We start from the raw sequence: 23,197 nt of genomic DNA, 5'->3' as shown, positions 1-23,197 counted from the left end.
TAGCCCAGGGCCAATCTTCCTCAGCAAAAAGAGGAGGATTAGCAACGGATGTTAGTTCAGGGCTAATCTTTCTCACAAAAAAAAAAAGAAAAAGAAAAAAGATTCATGCTAAAGAGCCCAGAGAGTCAAGAACACTAGGAAATATTCATCTGGGAATGCCTAGCTCGTGACTAAATCTGTAAAAAACCTGAACGCCAGATACACTCAATGGGTTCTTGGATATAGTGTAATATATAGCATTATTTTAGCTCCATGTGAGGCAATAAAAAGAAAATCAAGCTGACTGTGGAGTCTTCAAAACATAGAAGTGACTAGAAAAGTTAGAAAACAAATCAAGAGAGGCGTGAGAACAAAAAGAGGTGAAAATTTGGGGCTGGTCCAGGGGTGTAGCAGTTAAGTGTGCACACTCCGCTGCTGGCGGCCCGGGTTCGGATCCTGGCGCACACCAAGGCGCCGCTTGTCAGGCCATGCTGTGGCAGCGTCCCATATAAAGTGGAAGAAGACGGGCACAGATGTTAGCTCAGGGCCAGTCTTCCTCAGCAAAAAAGAAAATTGGCATGGATGTTAGCTCAGGGCTGATCTTCCTCACAAAAAAAAAAAAAAGAGAGAGATGAAAATTTATTAGAAAATAAACCACAATCATCTCAATAGATAAGAAAAAGCATTTGATGAAAATCAACACCCACTATTGCTTAAAACATTCTGAGCAAACAAGAAAGGTTCTTTTTCAGTTTTATAAAGGGCAGTCACAAAGAACCTACAGCTAATATCAAATTTGAGGGTGAAAGACTGAATACTTTCCTCCTAAGATAGGGGAAATGGGCCCCGTGGCTTAGTGGTTAAGTGAGCGCGCTCCACTGCTGGCGACCCGGGTTCGGATCCCGGGCTCGCACCGACGCGCTGCTTCTCCAGCCACGCTGAGGCCACGTCCCGCATGCAGCAACTAGAAGGATGTGCAGCTATGACACACAACTGTCTACTGGGGCTTTGGGGGGAAAAAATAAATAAAAATAAAAATAAAATCTTTAAAAAAAAAAAAAAAAAAGATAGGGGAAATGGCAAAGATGCTCAGTCTCACCACTTTTCTTCAACATTGAACTGGAAATCCTAGACAATGCAATGAGCCAAGAAACTGAAAAGATGGCATAGAGTTTAAAGAAGAGAAGTAAAACAGTCTCAATTTTCAGGTAAAATGATTGTTTTCACAGAAAATCCTAAGGCATACTCAAAATATCTACTAAAGGGGCTAGCCTGGTGGCATAGTGGTTAAGTTCGAGCACTCTGCTTCAGCGGTCCGGGATTCACAGGTTCAGATCCCAGTCTTGGACCTATGCACCACTTCTCAAGCCATTCTGGGGCAGGCATCCCATATAAAGTAGAGGAAGATGGGTACAGATGTTAGCCCAGGGCCAATCTTCCTCAGCAAAAGAGGAGGACTGGCAACAGATGTTAGCTCAGGGTTTTAATCTTCCTCATCAAAAAAAAAAAATATATATATATATCTACTAGAACTAATAAAAGTAGCAAGGTTATAACATTTGAAATAAATATACAAAAATATATAAAATATACATTGTGCAAAACGTATAATACACGAAATATATAATATGTTGTCAATTATATTTCTATATATTGGCAACAAATTATTGGAAAATGAAATTTAAAAATAATTCCTTTTTCAATAGAAAAATCAAAAATAAATTTAGCAAAAGATATGCAAGACTGCAACACTGAAAACTATAAAATATTATAGGAAAAATAAAGAAAATCCAAATAATGGTGAGAGAGAACATGTTCGCAGATTAGAAGACTCAATTTGTTATGTAAACGTCAATTCTCCTGTTCTATTGATTCAATTAACCCCCTTCCCAAAGCTGGCACAGCTCAGCTTAGCTCGCAGCTTCTCCTTTGGAGACTGTGAGGGTAGAGAAAAGTGGAACATGCGTCCAACATTCCAGCTTTTTAGAGGGCTACCCAAGGGGCTGGTTCCTGTCTTTCCTGATTTGGAACACTAACAAACCAGGATAGCTGGGATGACTGGGATCTGCTGAAAGCAAGGGAGAAAGGCAGCGGCTTGCTGGGGAACCAGAGAACCTGTGGTGCAGCACAAAGTGGCCAAAGGAGCTCAGTACAACCAGAAGGAGGAGCCTAACTTGACATTTCTACCCAGGGAAAGAGGGAGAAGAGTGGCACATGCATCCAGTGTTCTGGGTTTTCGGAGACCTGCCCGAGAGAAAGGCATATGTCTTGTCTGAATCCGAGGGCTGATGGGGAGTTGGCATACTTTGGATGCCTGGGGCTCGCTACAACAAAGGAGAGCGGGGCTGCATGTTGCTTATAGCACCAGAGAACCTGATTATTGCAGACACACACCAGAGGGAGCAAAGATCACAAGCTCCTGATAAAGAAGTTGGCAAACATCAAAATGAGAAATCACATGCACTAGTCTAGAGAAACTGCAACCTCCAGAAAAAGGTTTCAGAAGCCCCCAAAATCTCTAGCTAGACTGACTGGTGAAGGTATTTCCCTGTACGAAGCCAGTCCCTAAAGACTAGGAGAGGTGGCTGTTTTTTTAAAGGTATAAACTCAGCAAAATATTACAATGCACATGAAGAAAAAGGGAAACAAGACCCAATCAGAGTAACAAAATAAATCTCTAGAAACCAATCCAAAAAAACGGAGATCTATGAATTGATATATAAGAGAACACAGATGTACAACTAAATGAAATTAGAAAAACAATGCATGAACAAAATGAGAATATCAACAAAGAGATAGAGACTATAGAAAAGAAACAAAGAGAAATGCTGGAGCTGAGGAATACAATAACAACTGAAAAATTCACCAGTGGGTTAAACAGCAGACTTGATCAAGCAAAACAAAGAATCAGTCAACTCGAAGACAGATATTGTGAAATTATTAAATCAGAGGAGCAAAACAAAAAACAATAGAGAAAAGAGGAAAAAGTCTAAGGAAATTATGGGACACAAATAAGCCGACCAATATCTGCCTTATAAGAAGTTCCAGAATGAGAAATGAGAGAGAAAGGGACAGAAAGCTTATTTGAAGAAATAATGGAAGAAAACATCCCAAATATGAGGAAAGAAATGGACATCCAAATTCAAGAAGTTCAAACACCAACTAGGAAACCCAAAGAGGCCCACGCTAAGACTCATTTTAAATAAACTGTCAAAAGTCAAAGACAGGAGAGAATCTCGAAAGCAGTAAGACTCATCACATACAAGGCAGCTTCCAAAAGACTATCAGTTTCTTCAGAAGAAACCTTACAGGCCACAGGGGAGTGGGATGATATATTCAAAGCACTAAAAAAAAAAAAAATAAAAACCCTGCGAACCAAGAATATTATAACCAGCAAAACAATCCTCCAAAAATGAAGAAATAAAGATGTTCCCAAATAAATAAAACCTGAGAGAGTTCATCACCACTAGACGAGCAAGGGAGTCCTGCAAGTTAAAATGAAAGGATACTACACAGCAACACAAAAGCTACAAAAATATAAACTCACTTAGTAAAGGTAAATTATATAAATACAGAATACTGCAATATTGTAATGGTGATAGGTAAAGCAATTTTAATTCTGGTATAGAATTTAAAAGACAAAAGCATAAAAAGTAGCTAACTATAAAACTATGTCAATGGATATACATTATATAAAGATGTAATTGTTTAACAAACTGTCAACAATTGAAGAAGATAGGTAAAGGGCATACAGTAATTCTTTATGCTACCCTTGTAAGTATTCATTAAATTTTAAATTACCAGAAAATAAAAAGTTTCCTATATACCAGTAATGAAAAAGTGGAGTTTAAAACACAATACTCTTTTTTTTTTAGATTTTTTTTTTTTTTTTTTTTTTATTTTTTCCCCCCAAAGCCCCAGTAGTTAGTTGTATGTCATAGCTGCACATCCCTCTAGTTGCCGCATGTGGGACTCGGCCTCAGGATGGACGGAGAAGTGGTGCCTCGGTGCGCGCTCGGGATCCGAACCCGGGCCACCAGCATCGGAGCGCACGCACTTAACCACCAAGCCACGGGGCCGGCCCTAAAACACAATACTCTTTACATTAGCACCCAAAAAAATTAAGTACTTAGGTATAAATCTAAGTATAACTCTAACGAAATATGTACAGTATCTATTTTAGAAAAATTACAAAATTCCGATGAACAAAATCAAAGAACTAAATAAATGGAGTGATATTCCATTTTCATGGATATGAAGACTTAATATTGCCAACACAACAGTTATTCCTAACTTGATCTCTAGATTCAATGCAATCCCAATCAAAATCCCAGCAAGTTATTTTGTGGATATCAACAAACTGATTCTTAAGTTATATGGACAGGCCACATAGTACTGAAGGAGAACATGTTGGAGGACTGAGATTACTGGACTTCAAGGCTACAATAAACAAGACACTGTGGTGTTTGCAAAAGAACAGATGAACAGATCAATGGAACGAAACAGAGAGCCCAGAAACAGATTCAGATAAATATAATCAGCTGATCTTTGACAAAGGAGAAAAAGCAACACAATGGAGCAAAGACAGTCTTTTCAACAATCGGTGCTGGAACACCTGGACACACACATGGAAAAAAATTTAATCTAGACACTGACCTTATACCCTTCACAAAAATTAATGCAAAATGGATCACACACCTAAGTGTAAAACACAAACAATAAAACTCCTATGAGATAATGCAGGAGAAAACCTAGATGACCTTAGATATGGTGGTGACTTTTCAGATAAAACACCAAGGGCACAATCCATGAAAGCTGGACTTCATTAAAATTTAAAACTTCTTTTAGCCAGAGCAATTAGGTAAGAAAAAGAAATAAAGGGATCCAGGGGCTGGCCCAGTGGCACAAGCGGTTAAGTGCGTGCACTCTGGGGTTTGCCGGTTCGGATCCTGGGCACGCACCGCCACACTGCCTGGCAAGCCATGCTGTGGCGGCATCCCACATAAAGTGGAGGAAGATGGACACGGATGTTAGCCCCGGGGCCAGTCTTCCTCAGCAAAGAAAAAAAGAGGAGGACTGGCAGATGTTAGCACAGGGCTGATCTCACAAAAAGAAAGAAAGAAAGGGATCCAAATTGGAAAGGAAAAAGTAAAACTGTCACTATTTGCCGATGACATGATTCTATAGACAGAAAACCCTAAAGAATCCACCAAAAAACTATGAGAGATAATCAACAAATACAGTAAAGCTGCAGGGTACAAAATCAACATACAAAAATGAGTCCCACTTCTCTACACTAATAACAAACTAGCAGAAAGAGAAATCAAGAATAAAATCCTGTTTACAATTGCAACAAAAAGAATAAAATACCCAGGAATAAATTTAACCAAGGAGATGAAAGACCTATAAACTGAAAGCAAAAGGATATTATTGAAAGAAATCAAAGAAGACATAAAGAAATGGAAAGATATTCCATTCTCATGGCTTGGAAGAATAAACATAGTTAAAATGTCCATATTACCTTAAAACAATCTACAAATCAATGCAATCCCAATTAGAATCACAATGACATTCTTCATGGAAATAGAACAAAGAATCCTAAAATTTATATGAAACAACAAAAGACCCCAAATAGCCAAAGCAATCCTGATAAAAAAGAACAAAGCTGAAGGTATCACATTCCTTGATTTCAAAATATACTACAAAGCTATAGTAATCAAAACAGCACGGTACTGGCACAAAAACAGACACAGATCAATGAAACAGAATTGAGAGCACAGAAATAAAACCACACATCTATGGACAGCTAATCTTCGACAAAGGAGCCAAGAACATACAATGGAGAAGGAAAGTCCTTTCAACAAATGGTGTAGGCAAAACTGGACAGCCACATGCAAAGAATGAAAGTAGACCACTATCTAACGCGATATACAAAAATTAACTCAAAATGGATTAAAGACTTGAATGTAAGACCTGAAACCATAAAAATCCTAGAAGAAAATATAGGCAGTACATTCTTTGACATCAGTCTTAGCAGTATCTTTCCAAATACCATGTCTGCTCAGGCAAGTGAAACACAAGAAAAAATAAATGGTACTACTTCAGGCTAAAAGGCTTCTGCACAGCAAAGGAAACCATAAACAAAATGAAAAGACAACCCACCAACTGGTAGAAAATGTTTGCAAATCATATATCCAACAAAGGGTTAATTACCAAACTATATAAAGAAATCATACAACTCAACACAAAAAAACGAACACCTGACCAAAAAATGGCCAGAGGCATTTTTCCAAAGAAGATACACAGATGGCCAACAGGCACATGAAAAGATGTTCAACATAACTAATTATTAGGGAAATGCAAATCTAAACCACAATGACATCTCACTTCACACCCATCAGAATGGTTATAATTAACAAAACAAGAAATAAGTGTTGGAGAGGATGTGGAGAAAAGGGAACCCTCATAAATTGCTGGTAGGAATGCAAACTGGTGCAGCCATTTTGGAAAACAGTATGGAGATTTCTCAAAAAATTAAAAATAGAAATACCATATGATCCAGCTATCCCACTAGGGGGTATTTATCCAACGAAATCAATAATTTAAAAAGATTTATGCACCCCTATGTTCATTGCAGCATTATTCACAATAGCCAAGATATGGAAGCAACCATCAATGGATGAATGGATAAAGATGTGGTATATTTATACAATGGAATACTAATCAGCCATAAAAAAAGGCAAAATCATGCCATTTGTGACGACATGGATGGACCTTGAAGGTATTATGCTAAGCAAAATAAGTCAGACAGAGAGAGAAAAATACCGTATGATTTCACTCATATGTGGAAGATAAACAAGAAGAACAGATCAGTAGTTACCAGAGGGGTAGGGGGTTGGGGGGAGGGCAAAAGAGGTAAAGGGGCACATTCGTACAGTGACAGATGAAAACTAGACTTTTGGTGGTGAACATGATGCAGTCTATACAGAAGCCGAAATATAATAACGTACACCTGAAATTTACACAACGTTATAAACCAATATGACCTCAATAAAACAATTTTTTAAAAAATTTTTAACTTCTTAAAAATGGGTGAATGAAGGGGGTCAAAAAGTATAAACTTCCAGTTATAAAATAATTAGGTCATGAGGATGTAACGTACAGTATGGTGACTACAGTTAATAATCTGTATTGCATATGTGAAAGTTGCAAAGAGAGTAGATCTTAAAACTTATCACAAGAAAAAAATTTAAAAAAAAAAGAACATGGAAATAATTTGAGTGATAAGGATTTTGAAGTTGTTTATAAAACGTAGTTTGAGGGGCCGGCCCAGTGGCGTAGTGGTTAAGGGCGCGCACTCTGCTTTGGCGGCCCGGGGTTCGCAGGTTCAGATCCCGGGCGTGCACCGACACACTGCTTGTCAAGCCATGCTGTGGCAGTGTCCTATATAAAGTAAAGGAAGATGGGTGCATATGTTAGACCAGGGTCAATCTTCCTCAGCAAAACGAGGAGGATTGGCATCCGACGTTAGCTCGAGGCTAATCTTCCTCACAGCCACACAAAAAAATGTAGCTTGAAAATGCCACATATTTTCCCCTTAAAAATATCAGTCTGATACAAAAAAAAAAAAAAACCTACTCTGCAAAAGACTTATTCAAGAGAATAAGATGACAAACCACAGACTGGGAGAAAATATTTGCAAAAGACACATCTGATAAAGGACTATTATCTAAAACATAGAAAGAACTCTTCAAACCCTACAATAAGAAAACAAACAGCCCAATACAAATATGGGCCAAAGACCTTAAGAGACAACTCACCAAAGAAGACATACAGAAGGCAAATAAGCATATGAAAAGATATTCCACATCATATGTCACTAGGGAAAGGCACATTAAAATAACAATGAGATCCCACTAAAAACCTATTCAATTGGCCAAAATACAGAATACGGGCAATGCCTTTCACCAAATGCTGGTGAGGATGTGGAGCAATAGGAACTCTCATTCATTGCTGGTAGGAAAGCAAAACGGTACAGCCACTTTGGAAGACAGTCTGGCAATTTCTCACAAAGCTCATCATCATAATCTTACTATATGATCCAGCAATGGTGCTCCTTGGTTTTACCCAAAGAAGTTGAAAACATGTCCACACAAAAACCTGCATATGGATGTTTATAGCAGCTTTATACATAACTGCCCAAACCTGGAAGCAACCTAGATGTCCTTTAGTAGGTGAATGGATAAATAAACTGTGGTACATACAGACAACGGAGTCTTATATAGCACTAAAAAGAAATGAGCTATCAAGCCATGAAAAGACATAGAGGAATCTTAACTGCATGTTACTAAGTAAGAGAAGCCAATCTGAAAAGGCTACATACTGTATGATTTCAACTACATGACATTCTGGAAAAGGTAAAACTATGGAGACAGTAAAAATATCAGTGGTTACCAGAGGTTGGGGAGAAAGGGGGAGGGTGAAAAGGCAGAGCAGAGAGGATTTTTAGGGCAGTGAAATTACTATGTACGAAACTATAATGTCAAAGAGACATTACATGTCATTATACATTTGTCTAAACCCATAGACTATATAACACCAAGGGTGAACCCTAATGCAAACTATGGGCTTTGGGCAATCACAATGTGTCAATGTAGGTTCATCAATTGTAACAAATGTAGCACTCTGGTATGGGGGATGCTGATAATGGGGAGACTACGCATGTGTAGTGGCAGAGGGTATATGGGAATTTCTATATCTTCTTCTCAATTTTGCTATGACCCTAAAACTACTCTAAAAAAATTAAGTCTTTAAAAATTAAATAACTATATGGGGGCCGGCCCCATGGCTTAGCGGTTAAGTGCGTGTGCTCCGCTACTGGCGACCCAGGTTCAGATCCCGGGCGCACACCGACACACCACTTCTCCGGCCATGCTGAGGCGGCATCCCACATATAGCAACTAGAAGGATGTGCAACTATGACATACAACTATCTCCTGGGGCTTTGGGGAAAAAAAAGAGGAGGATTGGCAATAGATGTTAGCTCAGAGCCGGTCTTCCTCAGCAAAAAGAGGGGGATTGGCATGGATGTTAGCTCAGGGCTGATCTTCCTGAAAAAAAAAAAAAAAATTAAATAACTATAAAACTAGGTTAATAGATACACAATATGTAACAATGTAATTTGTGACATCAATAACATAAAGTGGGAGTGGGCAGATGTAAAAGAGCAGAGTTTTTGTATATGATTGAAATAAAGTTGTTATTAGCTTAAAATAGATTTTCCTAATTGTAACATGTTTTATGTAAGTCCCATGGCAGCCACAAAGAAAATACCTATAGAAGATATACAAAAGAAAAAAAGGAATCAAAGCATGTTAATTTAAAAACTCAAGAAAACACAAAGGATAGCAGCAAGAGAGGAAAAGAGAGACATAATAGCTACAAGATAGAAAACAACTAACAAAATGGCAATAGTATGTCTCTCCATATCAGTAATTACTTTAAATGTAAATGGCTTAAACTCGCCAATCAAAAGATGTAGACTAGATAAATGTATTTAAAAAACAAGATGCAATTATATGCTTTCTACAAGAGACTCACCTTAGGTATACAGATAGAAATCAGCTGAAAGTGAAAGGATGGAAAAAGGATGGAAAATGGTTACCATTCCAAGCAAATGGTAACCAAAACAGAGGTAGGGACGGATATATTTATATCAGACAAAATAGACTTTAAGTCAAAAACTGTCACAAGATGCAAAGGATACTATGTAATAGTAAAAGAGTCAACTCACCAGGAAGTTATAACAATTATAAATATATTTACACCTAATATCAAGTTACTCAAATATATGAAGCAAACATTGACAGAATTGAAGGGAGAAATAAGGTAACACAATAATAACATGAAATTTCAATACTCTACTTTCAATAATGTAAAAAACAACCAGATAGAAGATCTATAAGGGGGCCGGCCCCGTGGCTTAGCGGTTAAGTGCGCGTGCTCCGCTGCTGGCGGCCCAGGTTCAGATCCCGGGCGCGCACCAATGCACCACTTCTCTGGCCATGCTCGGGCCGCATCCCACATACAGCAACTGGAGGGATGTGCAGCTATGACATGCAGCTATCTACTGGGGCTTTGGGGGAAAAAATAAATAAATAAAATTATTAAAAAAAATAATAAAAGAAGATCTATAAGGAAACAGAGGCCTGAATAACACTGTAGACCAACTGGATCTAACAGTCATATACAGAACATTCCACCCAACAGCAGCAGAATACACATTCTTCTCAAGTGCACATGGAACATTCTCCGGGACAGATCAGATGTTAGGAAACAAAACAAGTCTTAACAAATTTAAGAAAACTGAACTCATATGAAGTATCCTTTCTGACCATATTGGAGTGAACCTAGAAATCAACAGCAACAGGAAAACTGCAAAATCCATAAATATGTGGAAATTCAACAACATACTCTTAAAAAACCAATGGGTCAAGGAAGAAATCACAAAGGAAATTAGAAAATATCTTGAGACAAATGAAAATGAAAACACAACATACCAAAACTCATGGGTTGCAACAAAAGCGGTCCTAAGAGGGTAGTTTATAGCAGGACATGCATACATTAAAAAAGACAAAGATCTCAAACCAACAACCTAACTCTACATCTCAAGGACCCTGAAAAAGAAGAACTCCACCAAAAAGTTAGCAGAAGGAAGGGATTAATAATGATTAGAGCAGAAATATCAAAATAGAGTATAGAAAACCAATTTAAAAAAAAAAATGAAACTAAGAGTTTGCTTCTTGAAAAGATCAACAAATTGGCAAGCCCTTAACTAGATTAACTAAGAAAAAATGGAGACTCAAATAATTAAAATCAGATATGAAAGAGGAACTATTACAACTGACACCAAAGAAATAAAAAGGATTATGAGACTACTCTGAACAAGTATACACCAATAAATTGGATAACCTAAAAGAAATGAATAAATTCCTAGAAATATACAATCTACCAAGACTAAATCATGAAGAAATAGAAAATCTGAACAGATCTATAACAAGTAAGAAGGCTAAATTATTAATCAAAAACCTCCCAACAAATAAGCGCCCAGGACCAGATGGCTTCACTGGAGAATTCTACCAAACATTTAACAAGAATTAATGCCAGTCCCTCTCAAACTTTCCCAAAAAATTCAAGAGGAGGGGGGCCGGCCCAGTGGCACAGTGGTTAAGTTCGTGCACTCTGCTTCAGGGGCCCAGGGTTCACAGGTTCAGATCCCAGACGCAGACCTACGACTGCTTATCAACCCATGCTGTGGCAGGCGCCCCACATATAAAGTAGAGGAAAATGGGCACAGATGTTAGCCCAGGGCAATCTTTCTCAGCAAAAAGAGGAGGATTGGCAACAGATGTTAGCTCAGGGCTAGTCTTCCTCACAAAAAAAAAAAAAAAATTGAAGAGGAGGAAACAATTCCAAACTCATTTTATGAGCCAGCATTATTATCCTGACACCAAAGTCAGACAAAGATACTACAAGAAAACTACAAACCAACATCCACGATGAATATTGATGCAAAACCTCAACAAAATACTAGCAAAACAAGTTCAATAGCGCATTAAAACAATTATACACCACAACCAAATAAAAGTTATCCCTTGAATGCAAGGATCATTGAATATACAAAAATCAATAAATGTAATATACTACATTAACAGAATGAAGAACAAAAATTACATGATCATCTCAATTGATGTAGAAAAAATCATTTAACAAAATTGGAAAGCACTCAACAAATCAGGAATAGAAGGAAAGTACCCCAACATAATAAAGGGCATACACAAAAGGCCCAGAGCTAACATCATACTCAACAGCGAAAAACTGAAAGCTTTTCTTCTAAGATCAGGAAGAAGGTAAGGATGCCCAGGTTTGCCACTTCTTTTCAACACAGTCCTGGAATTCCTAGCCAGAACAATTAGGCAAGAAAAAGATATAAAAGGCATCCAAATTGGAAAGGAAGAAGTAACATTACCTCTGGTTTACAGATGATCTGATCTATGTGTAGAAAATCCTAAGATAACACACAAATTGTTATATCTAATAAACAAATTCAATAAAGTTACAGGTTACAGAATCAACACTCAAAAATCTGTTGCATTTCTATCAACTAACAATGAACAATCCAAAAAGGAAATCTAGAAAACAATCCCACTTATGATAGCATTAAAAAGAACAAAAGGCTTAGGAATAAACTTAACCAAAGAAGCAAAAGTATTATATACTGTAAACTACAAAACACTGTTGGAAGAAATTAAATATGACACAAATAAATGGAAAGACATCCATGTTCATGGCTTGGCAAGACTTAATATTGTTAAAATTTCCTACTATCAAAGCTATCTACAGATTCAATGCAATCCCTACCAAAATTTGAATGGCATTTTTTGCAGAAATAGAAAAAAAAATCTTTAATTGATATGGAATCTCAAAGGACCCCAAAGAGCCAAAACAATCTTGAGAAAGAACAAAGCTAAAGGCCTCAAACTTCCTGATTTCAAAATATATTACAAAGTTACAGTAATCAAAACAGTATGATATTGGCACACAGACAGACATATGGACCAGAATAGAGAGCCCAGAAATAAACCCTCATGTATATGGTCAAATGATCTTACAACGGTAATGACAATGGTAACAAGACTACACAAGAAGGAAATGAGTCTTTTCAATAAATGTTGGGAAAACTGGATATCCACATGCAAAAAATGAAGATGGACCCTTATTTTACACCACATATAAAAATTAACTCAAAATGGATTAAAGACCTAAACATAAGACCTAAAACTATAAAACTCCTAGGAGAAAACATAGGGGAAGAGCTTTGTGATATTGGAATGGGCAATGATTTCTTGCATATGACACCAAAAGCACAGGTAACAAAAAGCAAAAATAGACAAATGGGACTACAACAGACTTCAAAACTTCTGTGCTGGAAAGGAAAAAAAATCAACAGAGTGAAAAGACAATCTACCAAACAGGAGAAAATATTTGCAAACTATACACAGATAAGGGGTTAATATCCAGAACATATAAAAAAAATTCCTACAATTCATTAACAAAAAAAAATCAGATTAAAAATTGGTCAAAAGACTCAAATAAACATTTCTCTAAAGAAGACATATAAATGGCCAATAGGCGTATGAAAAGATTCTCAACATTACTAAATCATCAGCGAAATGCAAATCAAAACCAAGAGATATCACCTCACACCTGTTAGGATGGCCACTATCAAAAAAAAAGTTAGCAAGCATTGGTGAGGATGTGGAGAAATTGGAACCCTTATGCACTGCTGGTAGGACTGTAAATGGGTGCAGTTGCTATGGAAAACAGTATGGAGATTCCTCAAAAAATTAAAAATAGAACTATCATATGATTCAGCAATCCCACTTCTGGGTACATATCCAAAAAGAAGTGAAAACAGGATCTTTAAGAGATATTTGCACACTTGTGTTCATTGTAGCATTATTCACTATATCCAAGATGTGGAAGCAACTTAAAAGTCCATTGGTGGATTTGAATAAAGAAAAAGAAGGAAATCCTGTCACACGTCACAACATGGATAAAACTTGGGACATTATGCTAAATGAAATAAGCAAATCAAAAAAGACAAACACTGCATGATTCTATTTATTCTATTTATATATGAGTTGTCTAAAGCAATAAAACTCATAGAAACAGAAAGTAGAATGGTGATTGCTAGGAGATGGGAGGAAGGCGAAAATGGGAGTTATTGTTCCATGGGTATAGAGTTTCAGTCATGAAAGATGAAAAAGTTCTAGAGATCAGTTGTAAACCAATGTGTATATAGTTAACAACACTGAAATGTATACTGAAAAACTGTTAAAAATTATAGTTTATGTGTTTTTTACGACAATAAAAAAATTAATTTGAATGCATCATAGACACAAACATAAAAGCTAAAACCATAAATACAAATTAAAACCATAAGATGCCATTACAAGCCCATCACTTTGGCTAAAATTAAAAAGGCTAACACCACGAAGTGTTGGTGAGCTGGTAACTGGAACTCATAAACATGGTTGGTGGGAATATAAAACGATACAGCCATGGAAAACCATTTGAAAAACTATTTGACTATTTCTTATAAAACTAAAACAGATACCTACCCTATGACTCAGAATTTCCTCTACTAGACATTTACTTAGGAGAAATGAATATAGAAATCCACAAAAAGTCTTGAAAAAGAAATGTTTATAGCAGCTTTATTCATAATAGCCAAACACAGAAATAGCCTGGGAGTCCATAAACAGGAAAATAGATAAACTATGTTACTCACTATTTAGCAATAAAAAGGAACAAAGTAGTGATGACCAGATCAAAGCGTTATGATAACAATAAGAAGAAGCCACATGCAAAATATTACTATATGATTACATTTACATAAAATTCTAGAAAAAAAGTGATACATCCATATAAGAGAAAACTATTCAACAATAAAAAGGAATATACTACTAACATACATTACTACAATAACACAGATGAATCTCAAAAGTAGAATGCTGAATAAAAATCTGTAACACTCTTATGAAAACTAATCTATGGCAGAGAAAAATCAAACCAGTGGTTGCCTGTGAGAATATAAACAGGAATTTACCGGCAACGGTTGTGAGGGAATTTTCTGGGGTAACAGTAACGTTCTACATCTTGACAGGTGTATGCATTTGTCAAAACTCAGCGAGCACATGCTTAGAACTTGTGTGTTTCAATGCACATAAATTTTGCCTCAAAGGAAAAAAATTTCAAACTTTTTGTTTTCAAAAGAAAAAATTTGTAAAGGAATACTGAACTCTACTTAGTGATTAGTATGCTGAAGTATTTAAGGGGGAAAGCCTACTGATGTCTGCAACTGGAAATGTATCCAAAAATTAGGATGAATTAATTAATGGATAGAGAGAGGAAGAGATAAATGGATAGATAGATGGATGTGATGAAGTAAGTAAAACGTTAATAGTAATATCTAAGTGGTAGATATTTGAGTATTCACTGTAAATTTCTTCCAATTTTGCTGTATGCTTGAAGTTTTTCATAAAAGTATGTTGGAAAAAATGTATGAGACATATTTGAAACAGTTATTAGAGGAAAATTCATAGCCTTAAATATTTTTATCAATAGAAATGAAGCACAAATAAAAATTCGCAGCTCAAAAGACTAGAAAAAGATGGGGCTGGCCCCGTGGCATAGAGGTTAAGTGTCCGTGCTCTGCTGCTGGCAGCCCGGGGTTGGGATCCCGGGCATGCACCGACGCACCGCTTGTCAGGCCATGTTGTGCCGGCATCCCACATACAGTGAAGGAAGATGGCATGGATGTTAGCTCAAGCCCAGGTCTCCTCAGCAAAAAGAGAAGGATTGGCATGGATGTTAGCTCAGGGCTGATCTTCCTCACAAAAAAAAAAAAAAAAAGACTAGAAAAAGAATAACAAAGTAAACCAAAACAAAGCACAAAGCATGAAATAAGGATAAAAGCAGGAATCAAAAGGTAGATAATAGAGAAACAGAAGATCTAAATAATAAATCAAAATCAATTTTTAAAAAAATAACAAAAATAGACAATTCACTAGCTATCAAATAAAAGAGAAAGCACAAATACAAAATAACAAATGACAAGACAAAAACAAGCATTGAAACAGAAGAAAATTAAATTCTAAATCATCAGAGTCTACTTTGCAGACTTCTAGGCAAATAATTTTCAAAATATAGATGAAATGGATAATATACTAGAAAAATACAATTTATCAAAATTAACCCTGTAAGAAATATAAAGTTTAAACTGACCAACTTCTGTTGAAGAAATAAAGAAAGTTATCAACGAACCATTTGACAAAAAATGAAACCAGATGGTTTCACAAATCTACCAAAACTTCAAAGACCAGATAGTCCCAATGCTCCACAAATCATTCCACAGCATTAAAAATGAAGGAAAACTTCTCAATTCTTTTTATAAAGCAAGGATAACAATAATACTTAAACTTGATAAACACGGTACAAAAAAGGAAAATGATAGACCAATATCACATATGAATATCAATGTAAAGTACTACATTAAAACATTAGTGAACAGAATCCCACACTACCTTAAGAAAATAATACACTAGGAGATTTATTCCAGAAATGCAAGATTAGTTCCTTAATAGATCTAAGGGAAAAAAAGATGTATGATTATATCCAAAGATGATGAAATAGCCCTCAACAGAATTCAATATCCATTCATGACAAAAAAAAATAAGAACTGATAGACCCTTTCATAACATGACAAAATGTATACACTTTAGCCCTAGAGCCAGCATATTTCTTAATGGGGAAACACTAGAGGCATTTACACTAAGATCAGAAAAAAGACAAGGATGTATATCATCTCCACAGCTATCCAATATTTTACTAGAGATAAAAGCCAATGCAACTAGATAAAAGAAAGCAAACGGAAGAATAATAATTGGAAAAGAAGTAAAACTATTTCTATTTGCAGACGATACCATAGTATATCTGATAAATCCTAGAGGAAAATGCTAAAACTAATTCAAACAATAAAAGAATTGAGTAAGGTAGCAGGAGATAAAATTAACATAACCCATACTACCCAAAGTAATCTACAGAATCAATGCAATCCCTATCAAAATTCCAATGGCATTTTTCACAGAAATAGAACAAACAATCCTAAAATTTGTATGGAACCACAAAAGACCCCAAAGAACCAAAGCAATCTTGAAAAAGAAGATCCAAGTTGGAGGCATCATGCTTGCTGATTTCAAACAACAGTACAAAGCTACAGTCATCAAAACTGTATGGTACTGGCATAAAAACAGACACACAGATCAGTGGAACAGAACAGAAAGCCCAGAAATAAACCCACACGTATATAGTCAATTAATATACAACCAAGGAGCCAAGAACATACAGTGGGGAAAGGATAATCTCTTCAACACAATGGTGCTGAGAAAACTGGACAGTCACATGCAAAAGAATGAAACTGGACCACCATCTTGCACCATACACAAAAACCAACTCAAAATGGGTTAAAGACAACATAAGACCTGAAACCATAAAACTCCTAGAAAAACATAGGGGGTAAGCTCCTTGACATCAGTCTTGACACTGATTTTTAGGATTTGACACCAAAAGCAAAGGCAACAAAAGCAAAACTCAACAAATAAGACTATATCAAACTACAAAACTTCTGTACAGCAAAGCAAACCATCAAAAAAATGAAATGGCAACCTACGGAATAACAGAAAATATTTGCAAATCATATATCTAATAAGAGGTTAAAATCCAAAATATATAAAGAACTCATACAACTCAACAGCACAAAATAAACAATACAATTAAAAAATAAGCAGAGGATCTGAATACACATTTTTCCAAAGAATACATAAAAATGGCCAACAGGTACATGAAAAGATAATCAACATCACTAATCCTAAGGGAAATGCAAATCAAAACCACAATGAGATATCACCTCACATCTCAGAATGGCTATCATCAAAAACACAAGAGATAACAAGTGTTGGCAATGTGACGAAAAGGGAACCCCACTTCTAGCTATATATTCAAAGGAAATGAAAACAGGATCTCAAAGAGATATCTGCACTTCCATGTTTAATGCAGCATTATTCACAACAGTCAAGATATGGAAACAACCAAAGTGTTCATCAATGGAGGAATGGATAAAGAAGATGTGATATGTACATATAAAATAGAATATTATTCAGCCATCAAAAAGAAGGAAATCCTGCCATTTGTGACAACACGCACGGACCCTGAAGACATTACGCTAAGTGAAATAAGTCAGACAGAGAAAGACAGATACTGTACGATCTCACCTCTATCTGGGATCTAAAAAAGCCCAACTCAGAAACAGAGACTAAAATGGTGGTGTTTACCAGGGGCTGTGGGGTGGAGAAAATGTGGAGGTGTTAGTCAAAGAGTTCAAACTTCCAGTTATATGATCAATAAGTTCTGAGAATCAAATGTACAACATGATGATATAGTTAATAATATTGTATTATATACCTGAAAGTTTCTAAGAGGGATCTCAAATGTTTTCACCACAAAAAAGAAATGGTGATTATGCAATGTGATGAAGGTTAGCTAAGGGTATGGTGGTAATCATTTTGCAGTATGTAAGTGAATCAAATCAATACATTGTACACCTTAAACTTACAACACATTGTACACCTTAAACTTACACAATGTTATATGTCAATTATATCTTAACAAAGCTGGAAAAAAATAAACATAGAATTCTGTAGACTTCATGTACAGAAACAATAACTATGTAGATATTATAATAGTAGGAAAAACTTCATTTATAATAGCAGTAAAGAAGCTAAAATACTTTGGAATAAAGTTAGCAAGAAGTGAGCAAAATTTATATGAGGAAAACTTTAAAACACTCCTGAATCACAAAAAAACTAGACTAGAACAAATGAGAAACCATCCCTTTGCTCTTAGAACAACTCAACATGATAAAGACATCAGTTCTCCTTAATTTATAAGTTTAATAAAATCCTAATAAAAACGCCAACAAGCTTTTTTAATGGACCTAAATGAGTTAATACCAAAGTTTATATGAAAAAAATAAAGTTCAAATGAAAAGAACAGCCAAGAAAGCCAATATGACCTCAATGAAATAAAAAAAATAAAATAAAATAAAAGAATAGCCAAGAAAACATTGAAAAAGAAAAGAAAGAAAGAAATCCATACCTCATACCATAGGTGAGAATAAATCCAAATATATAAAAGATCTAAATGTAAAAAGGGAAGCAAACAAGTGTACTAGAAAAAAATATGAATTCCTCTATATCTGGATGTAAGGAAAGAATTTCTCTATGATCTGAATATAAGGAAAGATGAGATGAAAGAAATGAGTGATAAATTTGACCACATATAAGAAAAATACTTTTGCATGGCCAATAATACCATAAACAAAGTCAAAAGACAACTGAAAAACTAGGAAAAAATATTTGCCATATGTATCACAGCTAAAGAGCTAATATATCTGGTAAGTGACTCTTAAAAACTGAAGAAAAAAAGACCAAAAACCCAAAAGACATGAAGAGAAAATTCACACACAGAAAAGAGAGAAAAACGGCCCATAAACATATGAAAAGATGTCCAACCTCACTTATGATAAAGAGAGATGAAAACTAAAACTACACTAAAATACCCTTTCTCATCAGATTGGCAAACATTTAAAAATGACAACACATTCTATCGGTGAGGCTGTGAGGAAACAGGCCTCTCATATGTTACTGACAGGAATCTGGCAATTTCTAACAAAACAACAAACTTATTTACCTTTTGATTCAGTAATCCCACTTCTAGGCGACTCCCCTGAAGATATACCTCCAACAATACAAAAATACTCATGCACAAGGTTATTCATGGCAGCTTTTTAGTAACTGCAAAATACTGGTGGTGTCCTTAATGCCCATACCTAAGGGACTGGCTAAAACAAATTATGATACATCCACACAATAAAGTACTAAGCAACTATAAAAAATGAATACAATTACTATTAATTTATATACAGCAATTTCCAAGATATATTAGTAAACAGAAAAAGCAAACGAAGTATCTGCAGTGTGCCATGGATATAACTACTACTTTGTTTAAAAAGAAACAGAGGAGGGGCAGGCCTGGTGGCGCAGCAGTTAAGTGCGCGTGCTCCGCTTCAGCAGCCCGAGGGTTCGCCCGTTGGGATCCCCCGGCGGGCACCGACGCACCACTTGTCAAGCCATGCTGTGGCGGCATCCCATATAAAGTAGAGGAAGATGGGCATGGATGTCAGCCCAGGGCAGGTCTTCCTCAGCAAAAAGAGGAGGATTGGCATCGGAAGTTAGCTCAGGGCTGACCTTCCTCATCAAAAAAAAAAAACAGAGGAAAGCTAAACACAAACTAACAGGATTAGTAACCTAGCGGGTGGTTAGGAAGGAGAGAGAAGGGGAGTGATATTTCTCTAAGTTCATCTTTTAATATAGTGCTATCTTTTGGAACCATACTAATGTTTTACACACTAAAAAAAGGGGGAGACAAATAAGTAAATAAAATTTTAAAATTTAGGGGGATAAAAAACTTAAAATGAAATATAAACAGAAACAAATGAACCTAACTCTTCGAAGAAACTAACCGTAATGAAGTGGGGAGGAGAACTATACACCCTCATAGTAAAGATAAAAAGAACCAGAAAATACTGAACTCTAGTTTTTAAGTTTGTTTTTCACAGTGCTGTATATCAGCAATTCTGAAACTACTTTCTGTATATTCTAGAATTGATGAAATAAGTAAATATACTGTGGGTAAAAGGAGTAGGTTTCTCACTGTTGCAAAAGGAAGTGATTTGATACATGTCCCAACTTGAGTACCTTGAGAAGAACATAAAGATTATATTAGATAGCATAACCACCTCATTACTCCATAACTTATCCATGGAAACTGCAGCAAACTTCACACATTTGACTTCCCTCCTCCTGCCATCCCCCAGAACATGCTTCATCTCTCAATTATTTTTTACATATGTAATAACCAAGTTTTCTGAAAGCATTCGACTTTCTATGACTGAAATCACTCTTTTCTATTAAAAAGCACAGAGATCCTTTACAACACACCTTCAGATTTAAAATTGTATTGTACGGTACTTTTTCTATGAAAAACTCACTACTTCTCTACTTCTCACATCTTCTCTATTTAAAGCTTTCATTATCTCAACTGTTCAAGGAATGAGTTGTTCAATTTTTTTGTTAAACCAAGATTAATCTAGAAACTCATTTCGTTTAAACATTTTGAAGAATAAATTGCTAAAATATATTTTCCAAAATAATATGGTATACAGCACACAGATAATGTATTTTCTCAAACTTGAGGGCTTTTCAGTGTCTCCAGATTATTTAGTTATTGCAGTTAAATGCAGTAGTAAGTGTCGACGCAAGAGGCTGAGAAGTTGCTCTTTTGAATAAACCTCTGAATTTGTTTCCCCATATACAAAATGAAGGTATTACCCTGCATGACAGCCTGACAGAATTACAAAACTCAAATTATAAATGTGTGCGTGCTGGATAGTTTGTTGTTGATTAGACCTCACTGCCATTCCTTTTCAGGTCTTCCTTGCAAAGGAAAAAAAATTAACATCTCCAGATTCCCCTCTAGAGGCAGCTGTAGGCAGATATTTGGGTAGAGACGCATCTTCCAGGTGAGTAGTTTCTTGAGAACGAGCCACTCTGGTGCTACAAACTGAGAGAGTTCTTAAAATTTCCAGTGGCTTCTGAGAAAACAACCAGCTTCCATGCTTCAGGCTGAAGTAATCAGTGACAGCTTCCCCAATTCCCCAAGCCCTTCCAAAGCTTATAAAAGCGTTTAATTCTCTGTGTTAAAACTCTGATGCTTGGAATTGAGTGGCTTCTGCTTTCCTAATCAAACTCTGATTGACTGATACAGTATATGTGAAACTATTCTATAAACTGAAAAAGACTATATAAAAGCATGAATTATTTCTGTTCCCATTGATAGGAAATTTCAATTGAAGTTGTTTTCTAGTAATCAGCCTCTTTTTAGACAAATCAATGCATCCAAAACAAAGCTTTCCTTCCACAAATCAATAAAACAATAAAACTTTTCTTTGCTACAAAAATTAGCTCTCTACCTAACTTCATTTCCCTAATTAATCATTCATTCAATCAAGGGATATCTCCTAAGCAAGGCACTGTGCTAGGTGCTAAGAGATTCCTCTTGCAAGAATTTATAAGATGTGAGAATAATAAAAGCATAATATTCATAACATAACTGTTACAAGTCATGAACCACATGTGATGGTGGGTCAGAGAAACGATGGATTAAATTTGACTTAGGAGTGAAAAGATAAAAATCAAAAGAGGATTTAAGGAAGAAGAGAAATAAAGATTAAGTAGAACTGAACAGTAAAGGGTAGGAAGACTTCTCAAAGTAGAGATAATGCAAGAAACTGGAAGAAAGAGCATGCTCAAAGACATAAAGCTAGCAACTCAGGGACGTGTGGAGAACAAAGGCTTGTGATACACAGTAGCTTACACATGGAGTGTGTACAAAGCAGAGTAGGCTGAGCCCAAATAATTCAAAGACTGAAAAGCTAAACATTTGGACTTTGCTATTATCCAACTTCAGATTCATTTACATTTATAAAATTTTATGCTGAGATAACAAAATCAGGCTGCTAATACCCTCCCACAACAAGAGCCTAATGGTAATATGAAGAACTAAGCAGAGAAAAGAAACTGATCTTCCTAAAATGCTGTTTTTATCCTAATACTCTTATGTTCAAAAACATTCAATAACTTCTGAATGCCTACTTTTATCAAGTCCTTCAATACCATGGTCCCCATCCTATGCAGCGATAATTTTTACAATTGCCCAAAATGTACGACACTCTCCAGATGCACTATTCTCTGTATTATTGGCACCTGACCACAGCCAGAAAACCCAAGTGGAGTGATACTGTGTATTATTAGTCTGCTCAGGCCGCTGTAACAAAATGCCACCAACTGGGCAGCTTAAACAACAGACGTTCATTTCTCACAGTTCTGGAGGCTGTAAGTCCAAGATCAATATGCCAGCTGATTTTGTTCCTGGTAAAGGCTCTCTTCCTGGCTTACAGATGGCCACCTTTTCACTGTGTCCTCACATGGCCTTTCCTCTGAGTGCACACTCAAAGACAGAGAAAGCTCTCTCTCTCCCTCTGCTAAGGTCACCAGCCCTCCTAGGTTAGGGCTCCACCCTTATGACCTCATTTAACCTTAATTACCTCCGTAAAGACCCTATCTCCAAACACAGTTACATTGAGGGTTGGGGCTTCAACATATGAATTTAGGGGGGACACAAACATTCACAAACTGAGGCTAGACTTTAAGAGGTTTTGCATCTTCTGCTCTTACCCTCTTGAAATACTTCCTCCATCATGTGAAAAAGCCTAGCCTAGCCTATTGGAGAATGAGAAGCCACACAGGAACTAAGGTATCCCAGTTAATAGCCAACAGCTAGCACCAATGCCAGATATATGAGTGAGGCCACAGTGGACCATCCAGTTCCAGTCAAGCTATCAGATAACTACAACCACATCAGCGACCCCAGGTGAGACTAGCAGAACTGCCAGCTGAGCTCAGTCACAATTGTGAAA

The 23,197-nt window shown here is 36.2% G+C and overlaps 1 protein-coding gene across 1 annotated transcript in view; it reads right to left on the bottom strand.

Moving 5' to 3' along the window:
* RSRC1 (arginine and serine rich coiled-coil 1) overlaps nt 1-23,197 on the bottom strand; it is a 383,892-nt gene that overhangs the window by 351,754 nt on the left and 8,941 nt on the right. The gene's annotated exons all lie outside the window — the stretch shown is intronic.

This window comes from Ceratotherium simum, chromosome 15 (genome assembly GCF_057802395.1).
Source record: "Ceratotherium simum simum isolate JZ-2026a chromosome 15, ASM5780239v1, whole genome shotgun sequence".
Classification (NCBI taxonomy): Eukaryota; Metazoa; Chordata; class Mammalia; order Perissodactyla; family Rhinocerotidae; genus Ceratotherium; species Ceratotherium simum.
Note: the sequence above shows the minus strand (reverse complement) of the source record. Positions and strands in the feature narration are given on the sequence as shown.